At 44.2% G+C, this 10,260-nt stretch overlaps 1 pseudogene; it reads left to right on the top strand.

Annotated features, from left to right (window-relative positions):
- The first annotated feature begins 8,135 nt into the window (after positions 1-8,135).
- On the top strand, positions 8,136-9,117 carry LOC137214855 (large ribosomal subunit protein uL18 pseudogene; annotated as a pseudogene).
- The last annotated feature ends 1,143 nt before the right edge of the window (positions 9,118-10,260 follow it).

Genomic DNA, 10,260 nt, shown 5'->3' on the forward strand with positions numbered 1-10,260 from the left:
TCCCGTTGCGGAACACAGGCTCCGGACGCGCAGGCTCAGTGGCCATGGCTCATAATTTCATCTGGCCAGCAGGGAGCCTTAAGATTGGCAGTGAGGGCAGATGCCTCTCTGTCACCCAGAGTCTGGAAGGAGACCTAGCGAGCTTACCCCTGGGGAGAAAACACGAGCTTCACCGCAAAGACCGAAATAGTGATAGCAAAGTGATTGCTGACGTGGCAAAGGAAGAGCTGGAAGGAAGGCCAGAGTTTGAACCCAAGGGTCCACATCTCCAGATCTGGGCTCTCTCCCAGCACCTATCACTGGGATCTGGTTTCTGTGGGCCAGACTGTGTCCACCGCAGCAGACCGGGAGCTGCTTCAGGGCTAGCACCACACCCAGTTCCTCTCCTGGAATGGTGATCCTAGGAGGTTTCCAGAATGACGGTGTCATTTCCCAGATAAACTTAGGCCTGGAGAGTGAGAGACAGGGCTGGCCCTGGGGTCTCTCACCTCTGTGGTCACTCTCTGCATATTCCTGGGCAGGAGTCTGGGGCAGGCTATTTCAGGAAAGAAACTTACAGGAAGGAAAGGGAAGGTTTTCTGTTGTTGTTGTTTGTTTTTTAAATATTTATTTACTTATTTGGTTGCGCTGGGTCTTAGTTGCTGCAGGCGGGCTCCTTAGTTGTAGCTCTTGGGCTTCTGAGTCGTGGCATGCAAACTCTTAGTTGCGGCATGCGGGATCTAGTCCCCTGACCAGGGCCCCCTGCGTTGGGAGCATGGAGTCTCAACCACTGCGCCACCAGGGAAATTCTGAAAGGCAAAGTTTTACGTGCAAATCTGCGTCCCGTGAGGGCTCTTGTATGCTGAGTTCTCTCTCTAGGGGGCTGTGATGGAAAAATGCATGTATCCCAGACATTGATAAAGATGTAATAATTCTTTCCTCCAGCAATTATTTGTTGACTGTGCATAATGGTCATAGGCACGGGGATATGGCAGGGGATCAGACAGACACAGTCCTGTATACAAGGGAATATTACTCAGCCATAAAAAAGAATGAAATCTTGTCAGTTGTGACAACATGGATAGACCTAGAGGGTACTGACCTAAGTGAAATAAGTCAGAGAAAGACAAATACCGTAAAAAAAAAAAAAAAAAGGTACAAATACCTTCCAGTTGCAAATAAAAGAGTCATGGGTATGAAATGTGAAATGTGGGGAATATGGTTAGTAACTATATAATATCTTTGTATGGTGACATATTGTGACGAAACTGGTGATCATTTTGAAATGTATAGAAATGTCGAATCACTATGTTGAGTAACAGGAACTAACACTGTGTTGTGGGTCAATTATACTTCAGAAACAAACAAACAGACTCATAGAAAAAGAGATCAGGCTTGTGGTTATGGGGGGGAGTGGGGGGAACCGGATGAAGGGGGTCTAAAGGTACAAACTTCCATTTACAAGATAAATAAGTACTAGGGTGTCATGTACAACATGGTAAACATAATTAACCCTGCTGTACATTATATATGAAAATTGTTGGGTAAATCCTAAGAGTTTTCATCACAAAGAAAAATTTTTTTTCTATTTCCTTAATTTTGTATCTATAGGAGATGATAGATGTTCACTAAACTTATTGTAATCATCACTTCATGATGTTTGCAAACCAAATCGTGAGGCTGCACACCTTAAACGTATACTGTGCCATGTGGTAATTATATCTCAATAAAACTGGAAGAAATTTTTTTTAAAAAGACAGACGCGGGAGAATCCCCAGGTGGTCCAATGGTTAGGACTCCACACTTTCACTGCTGAGGGCACGGGTTCAATCCCTGGTCAGGGAACTAAGGTCCCACAAGCCCACAGCATGGCCAAACAAACAAACCAAAAAAACCCCAAACCCCCCAAAAAAACCCAAACAACAAAAAAAAACCCCAAAAAACAAAAACAAGAAACAAACAAAAAAAGACAGACACAGTCCATCAAAGGCCACATTCTAAGGAGACAGACAATACGGAGGCAAAGGCAGGAATAAAACGCTTTCAAATGTGAAAAGTGCAATAAACGTAAGTATGTATGGGGGTCCTGGGAGGGAGGGGATCCTACTTTAGACTGACCTGGCAGGCACTGGCCACGTCTGAGGAAGTAAACCTGAGCTGAGAACTGAAAGTTAAGAAGGAACCAGTCCCCTAAAGATCCTAAGGGAGTCTGGACACAGGGAAGAATTAGCATAAAAACCCAACATAAAAGGGATTCGACCTAAGTGGATGAAAACCAGCGCCAAGGCTACTGTAGCAGGGCCGCTGGAGAGAGACAATGGGCCAGGATGTAGGAAATGAAGCAGCCCCAGTTAGCAGGAGCCAGATTAGCGAAGGAGTTTTTAGAACATGATAAAGACTCTGGCTTTTGTTCAGAGAGGAAGGGGAGGCGATTAGATGCTTTTTAAACTGGAAATGACATAATCTGATTTCTGTGCTTGAGAGAGTCTTGCTGGGTGGAGAAAAGACAGCAACGTGGTGACAGTGAAGCCAGAAAGCCAGGTGAAGAGGCCAGAGCAGACCTTGGGAATGTCTTTGGGGTCTTAAGGGAAAGATGTCGGTGACCTACAGTGGGTGATTGCAGGGGACGGAGAGGTAATGGAAGATTCTTTCACTCGGCCAATATTTATAGAGTCCATTGTGCCCTGTTACGGGCACTGCAGATAAAACCATGAAGGGAACAAAGTCCCTGTCCTCCTGGGGGTTCCTCTTCTACAAGGGGAGGCTGATATATATTTTTTTTTCATTCATTCATTCATTCATTTAGCTAGCTAGCTAGCTGTGCTGGGTCTTAGTTGCGGCATGTGGGATCTAGTTTCCCGACCAGGGATCGAACCTGGGCCCCTTGCATTGGCAGCTCAGAGTCTTAACCACTGGACCACCAGGGAAGTCCTGGGGAGGCTGATAATTAACCACACGAGCACGTAGGCATAGCCCATGACATCAGACAGTGACACAGGCAATGAAGAAAGATAAAGCAGCCTAGAAGAGGAGGAGGGGCTTAGGATTCCAAGTCATCAGCAACTGCAGGCCAGGTGATCAGAAAAGGCCTTTTTAGACATGATGCTTGACCTGGGGCCTGAATGCCTTGAGGAAGAGAATTCCTGGGAAACGGACTAGGAAGTTCAGATGTGTGCAGGTGGGAGTGGGACTGGCTTGCTCTAAAAAGAGTGAAATGGACAGTGTGGTTGGAGGAAAGTTAAAAAGAGCAAGAGGAATAAAAAAAATGAGGTCTGGGGCTTCCCAGGTGGCAAAGTGGTTAAGAATCCACCTGCCAATGCAGGGGACACGGGTTCAAGCCCTGGTCTGGGAAGATCCCACATGCCACAGAGCAACTAAGTCTGTGTGCCACAACTGCTGAGCCTGTGCTCTAGAGCTCCCAAGCCACAACTGCTGAAGCCCATGTGCCACAACTACTGAGCCCATGTGCCACAACTACTGAGCCCACACGCCGCATCTACTGAAGCCCGCGTGCCTAGAGCCCATGCTCTGCAACAAGAGAAGCCACCACAATGAGAAGCCCACTCACCGCAAGGAAGAGTATGCCCATCTTGCCACAACTAGAGAAAGCCTGTGCACAGCGACGAAAACCCAATGCAACCAAGATAAATAAATAAACAAATTTATATTAAAAAAAGTAGGGTTATAGTCACAGATCCCAAGAGGAGGGGGCCCGCCATGCCCTGGGGCAGCCCCAGGGTCCACCAGGAGGCAGAGGGGAGCAAGGGGAAGACAGGGCAAGTGCCCTTACCGTGGTTTCCATGGGAAGAAACGGGTGAGTCAGGGTAAATAGATTTAGGATTGTCTAGTTTGAATAACTTCAGCAGACTCTACGGCATAGGGACAGCCCTTAGCTGTCTGGTACCTGGCCCTGGGGTGACTAGGACAGGGAAATAGTGGCCCAGGGTATAATAGCCTAATAAAGGAGGCGGTTGAGGGGTTAGGCTCTGGATTGGATGGTTTGCATACAAAAGGCATGCACAAAGGCAGGTTGTTTGCTATCTCTAGGAATGAGCTAGTCCTGACATGGGCATTCCCTCCAGGGTCAGCAAGACCCCAACATGTCAAAGCATGAAAATCACAGAAAAAAAGGAGAGAATTAATACACATCCTCCCCCCCCCCCCAGGAGACAAGTTCAATGTCATGAGACATTTTTGGTTGGTACCATTTAGAGGACGGGCGAGGGGTGCTATTGGTGTCTAGTGGGTGGAAACCAGGCATGTTGCTCAACATCCCACAATGCCCAGGACAGCCCCCCTCCCCCATCTGCGGATGAGCCAGCCCCGAACGTCAATTGTGCTGAGGTTGAGAAATCCTGGTTCAGAGCAAAATGCAAAGACTTATTTCCCCAATTAACAGTTGATTAATTAAATAAACAGTTTCCTGATTCAGTAGACTTTTCTTGGTCCAGACCTTGCAACGGAACACGGGGGCAAATGCAAATTGGATGGACGTGGGGGGCCATATGATCTGATATAACTGGCTGACTCAAGACCCAGATGTTCAAAATGCACTGTGAGAAAAGCTCTAGAAAGAGCGGAATGGAGGGAGAGTTCCACATGCCAACTGTTTATATTCCTCTTCCTGGGTCTTTGATTTGATGAGAAAACATGAGTAATTGTTTTGCTCTGCAACACATAGGCGGCATCTGCTATATGTTCCAAGCTCCTGCCTAGATCTTGTCAGCACGCCATACACATTTGTCGATCAAATCATATATGCCTGTATGAATGACTGTGCATTCGGTAGGTGCATGAGTATTTGATGAATAAACGAATGAGTGAATGGAAACCATGAATATATTTTCGAGGAATTATAAATACATTTAAAGCGAGGTAAGAATGACTTGTTTTTCTTTGTTTTTTTTTTTTTGCGGTACGTGGGCCCCTCACTGTTGTGGCGTCTCCCGTTGCGGAGCCCAGGCTCCGGACGCGCAGGCTCAGCGGCCATGGCTCACGGGCCCAGCCGCTCCGCGGCATGTGGGATCTTCCCGGAGCGGGGCACGAACCCGTGTCCCCTGCACCGGCAGGCGGACTTCCAACTACTGTGCCACCAAGGAAGCCCATGACTTGTTTTTTAATGCCATTTGCAGCAACATGGATGGACCTAGAGATGATCATACTAAGTGAAGTAAGTCAGACAGAGAGAGACAAATATCATATGATATCATGTATATGTGGAATCTAAAATATGACACAAATGAACTTATCTACGAAACAGAAACAGACTCACAGACATAGAGACCAGACTTGTGGTTGCCAAAGGGGAGGGGGTGGGGGAGGGATGGACTGGGAGATTAGCAGACGCAAATTATCATATATAGGATGGAGAAACAACAGGGTCCTACTGGATAGCACAGGGAACTATATTCAATATCCTGTGAGAAACCATAATGGAAAAGAATATGAAAAAGAATGTATAACTCAATCACTTTGCTATACAGCATAAATTAATACAACATTGTAAATCAACTATACTTCAATAAAATACATTTTAACAATTAAAAATATTTTTAAAAATAAGGATGACTTGTTTTTGAATCTTCCTAATTCCTTCATTAAAAGCCAAACACCAAGGGAGGGAGAAGCAAGAGGGAAGAGATATGGGAACATATGTATATGTATAACTGATTCACTTTGTTATAAAGCAGAAACTAACACACCACTGTAAAGCAATTATACTCCAATAAAGATGTTAAAAAATTAAAATTAAAAAAAAGGGGCTTCCCTGGTGGTGCAGTGGTTGGGAGTCCGCCTGCCGATGCAGGGTACGCGGGTTCGTGCCCCGGTCCCGGAAGATCCCACATGCCGAGGAGCGGCTAGGCCGGTGAGCCATGGCCGCTGAGCCTGCGTTTCCGGAGCCTGTGCTCCGCAAAGGGAGAGGACACAACAGTGAGAGGCCCGCGTACCGCAAAAAAAATAATAATAATAAAAAAAAAAATTTTAATTTAAAAAAAACACCACCACCCCTAAAAAAAAAAAAAACCAGCAAACACAGCAAGTAAAAATACCTACAGACAACATTTTTGGTAAAACTAGGTGAACCCCAGTGAACCCTAGAATACAAGCAGATGGGCTCAACCAAATACATATTTCTTATTCTGAATCACAAATAAAATAATAGCAGTTATGAGCAAACAAATGTAAAATTAGGAAATCTCAGAAAGGAGATAGGTGGGGGGAAAATGACATAAACTGGAGATGACAACGGTCAGAAAAGGACTAGAAACTTTAAAAAAGACATTTTACAAAATGCCAGGTAAACTATAGGAAGCACGAGAATGAATAGACGCACAGAAAATAGAGTAAGTGAAACTGATGTCAGAAAGAAGAAAAAAAATCCTGGGTTTCCCTGGTAGCGCAGTGGTTGCGAGTCCGCCTGCCGATGCAGGGGACACGGGTTCGTGCCCCGGTCCGGGAAGATCCCACATGCCGCGGAACGGCTGGGCCCGTGAGCCATGGCCGCTGAGCCTGCGCGTCCGGAGCCTATGCTCCGCAACGGGAGAGGCCACAGCAGTGAGAGGCCCGCGTACCACAAAAAAAAAAAAAAAAAAAAAGTCATAAAAATCATAACCTAATAAACTTTCCTGAAAGAAAGAATTTGAAATTGAAGGGCCAAGAATATAACTAGGAAATTGGCCAAAAAGAGTCATCCATAAGACACACTCTAGGAGAACGACTAGTTTATTGGGTTTTTTTAAGGGGAAAATAATTATTTGCACATCTGAGCAATAGATCACGTTAACTCAGAAGGGAAAGAAAAGCAGATTAGCAACAGATTTTTTGATGTTCTAGGAGAGAGTGGTTTAAGAAGTGTATGATACTTAGCAGCATATTAAAAAAAAAACATCTTGACCAAGTGGGGTTTATTCTAGCAATGCAAAGATGGCCAAAATTAGGAAATCATTAATAAAATTTATCATCTTAACAGAGCTAAGAAGAAAAAAATCACATGATCATCCCCAATACGCTAAAAGGACATTTGACAAAATTGAATAACTATTCACTTTAACATGCTATTAAATATGAAGTGATAGTTCTTTAAAATATTGATAGATAGCCCAAAATTCAGGATCTCAATGAGCAAATATTAGAGGCTGCAATGCAAATAACACTAGTGTCTAAAGTTCAATCAGAGACAAGAATGCCCACTATTTTCACTGCTATTTACCACAGAGTACGTGTTTTCCACTGTGTGAAAATCTAATGAGATCTCACTCACCTGTCCTGAGATTGTTCTGGGTATCACAGAGCCAACAGGTGAAAGGAATTCAGTTTTAAGTGACTCAGCACATTCATTTGCCAAATATTCTTTGCATACTTACAGTTTTTAGGCATTCTTTTAGGAACGAGCGATAACAGTGAGCTGGAATAGAAGATGATCCTGTGGTCAGGTTGACAGTTGTACCCCACATTCCATTTTGTTTCCTACCAGGATGAATAGCTGTGACTTTCTTCCTGACTCCAGTTGGGATTTTCTGAGGAAAACCATGCAGGGAGCATAAACCTATTCCTTTCTCTGCCCCAGACTCAGACCTGTGGGGTTAATCTCAAGGTACAACAAGGCACTATTTGATACAGCTATGAACTAGTGGAGGGAAGAAGGGACACTTCCTTAGCTGGTGTTTTCTTTCTCCCCCTTCCTCCTTCCAAACTAAGAAGTTAATTGCTTGCCCTGCCTTTAAATAGACATTCTATCCAGTAGCATTGAAAACATCAGTTCCCTTAGTAAGGCATTGAACCACTTACCAGAATCAATTACACAAAAAGCTGGCTGAAGAGGTATTGAAGCCCTGCTGAAGATCTTAAACACGTGACCACCTTGATTTCCAAACCGCCACCTGACCTTGTGAACTTGCTTTATGCTGCTGGTAATCACTGGGTTTTAACAATTAAGAAGGGTTTTTTTTTTGCCCTCTAAGAGAACAATGCAGTCCTTAAAACTTGTATTTCTCAGTGCTTTACTAAGATATCCGAACTTTTCTACTCTGCTAGGTGGCGGGTAATGCCATGGTTTGTGGAGATTATTTCCACTTGCTCTCAATGACTCAACTTTACTCAGGGGTGAGTCAAGTACAAGATTACAGGCGCTCTCCCCTCCCCCAACCCAGGCCGTGATGGTTCTGCAGCTCCGTGGCAGCTAGGGCCTCTGTTCCACAGGATGGGGTTTGTTAAAGTTGTCAAGAATAAGGCCCACTTCAAGAGATACCAAGTGAAATTGAGAAGACGGCAAGAGGGCAAAACTGACTACTATGCTTGGAAACAATTGATAATCCAAGATAAAAATAAGTACAACACACGCAAATACAGAACGATAGTACGTGTAACCAATAGAGCTATCATTTGTCAGATGGCTCATGCCCGTATACAAGGAGATAGGATAGTTTGTGCAGCTTGTGCTCACGAGCTCCCAACGTATGGCGTGAAGGTTGGCCGGACAAATTATGCTGCACCATATTGTACTGGCCTGCTGCTGGCCCGCAGGCTTCTTAATAGGTTGGGTATGCACAGAATTTATGAAGGCCAAGTCGAGGTGGCTGGAGATGAATACAATGTGGAAAGCATTGATGGTCAACCCGGTGCCTTCACCTGTTACTTGGATGCCGGGCTTCCCAGGACTACTACTGGGGATAAAGTTTTGGGGGACCTGTAAATGGAGGCTGGTCTATCCCTCACAGTACCAAAGGGTTCCCTGGTTATGGTTCAGAAAGCAAAGAATTCAATGCTGACTTACACCAAAAGCACATCGTGGGGCAGAACGGTGCAGATTATATGTGTTAACTGATTGAAGGAGACGAAGACGCTTACAGAAAACAATTCTCTCAATACATAAAGAACAACACGACTACAGACATGATGGAGGAGAAGGATAAGAAAGCTCATGTTGCAATACGAGAGAATCCGGTGAATGAGAAGAAGCCTGAGAAAGAAGTTAAAGAGAGGAGGTGGAACCGTCCAAAAATGTCACTTGCCCAGAAAAAAGATACGGTAGCTCAAAAGAATGCAAGCTTCCTTAGATGTCAGGAAAGGGCTGCTGAGAATTAATAAACAAAACCACAACTTCTGTGAAGATTTTTCAGATAAAAACAATAATAAACTTGTTGACAGAGTAGAAAAAATAAATAAATGAATAAAACATTACAGGCAACACTGTATCCCTTCCACCTGGAGGAAGGCTGGCTGTGCCTGCTCCTGTGGTGTTGGAGCGCCGTCTAGTGGTAAAACTAATCCCCTGCAGTCTCGGGCCAGTTCTGCTTTGGCGCCCTGAGAGGACAGAGGTCCCTCTCGAAAACTCAAAATAGGTCCACTTTTCACGGTCCCCTTGGAAAATAATTCAAAACTGGATTACCACCATCCGAGGAAGCTCCAACTTAAAAAAAAAATTCTCTTGCGATAATCGACTGTTGGACAATTAAGATAAAATTCTTTCTGATTTGCAGGTTCTGTTAACTAGGTAACTTCAGTCTCCATCTGCTCACATGGAAAACCGGAGGCCTAGATTCCCTCGTGTTTTCATCAACTCTCTTGACTACATTCACCTGGGGGTCATTAGGGAGTTATCAGGACAGCCAGCACTGGCCCCAAGACTAAGTAAGAACTTTGCCCAGCAGAATTTCTCCTAAAACTAACTGGATGGGAGAGGTATTCTATGTGCACACTTTCCTCACACGTCAGCATTTCCAAAATTGGGATGCATCTCGTTACTGAAGGTATATTAGTGCTGGGGTTGAAGAAGGAGTGGCCAGAAAGGCAGGGAAGCAACTGAAATGTCTGCAGATGAATGAATGGATAAAGGAGGTGTGGTATATATGTACAATGGAATATTCCTCAGTCATAACAGAGAATGAAACATTGTCATTTGCAACAACATGGATGGAGCAAGACATTATCATACTCCGTAAAGACACTGAGACAGAAAAAGACAAATAATATATGATATCACCTACTTGTGGAATCTACAAAAACAGTACAAAGGAATGTATATACAAAAGAGAAACAGCCTCCCAGACATAGAACATAAATTTATGGTACAAAAGGGGAAGGAGGGAGGGATAAATTAGTAATTGGGGATTACTAGATAACCACTCATATATAAAATAGGTAAACAGCAAGCATTTACTGGATAGCCCAGGGAAATGTTTACTACCTTGTAAAAATCTGTAATGGAAAAGAATGTAGATAGTTGAATCACTTTGCTGGATACCAGAAACTAACATAATGTTGTAAATCAACTACACTTCA

This window comes from Pseudorca crassidens, chromosome 20 (genome assembly GCF_039906515.1).
Source record: "Pseudorca crassidens isolate mPseCra1 chromosome 20, mPseCra1.hap1, whole genome shotgun sequence".
In the NCBI taxonomy this organism is placed as follows: domain Eukaryota; kingdom Metazoa; phylum Chordata; class Mammalia; order Artiodactyla; family Delphinidae; genus Pseudorca; species Pseudorca crassidens.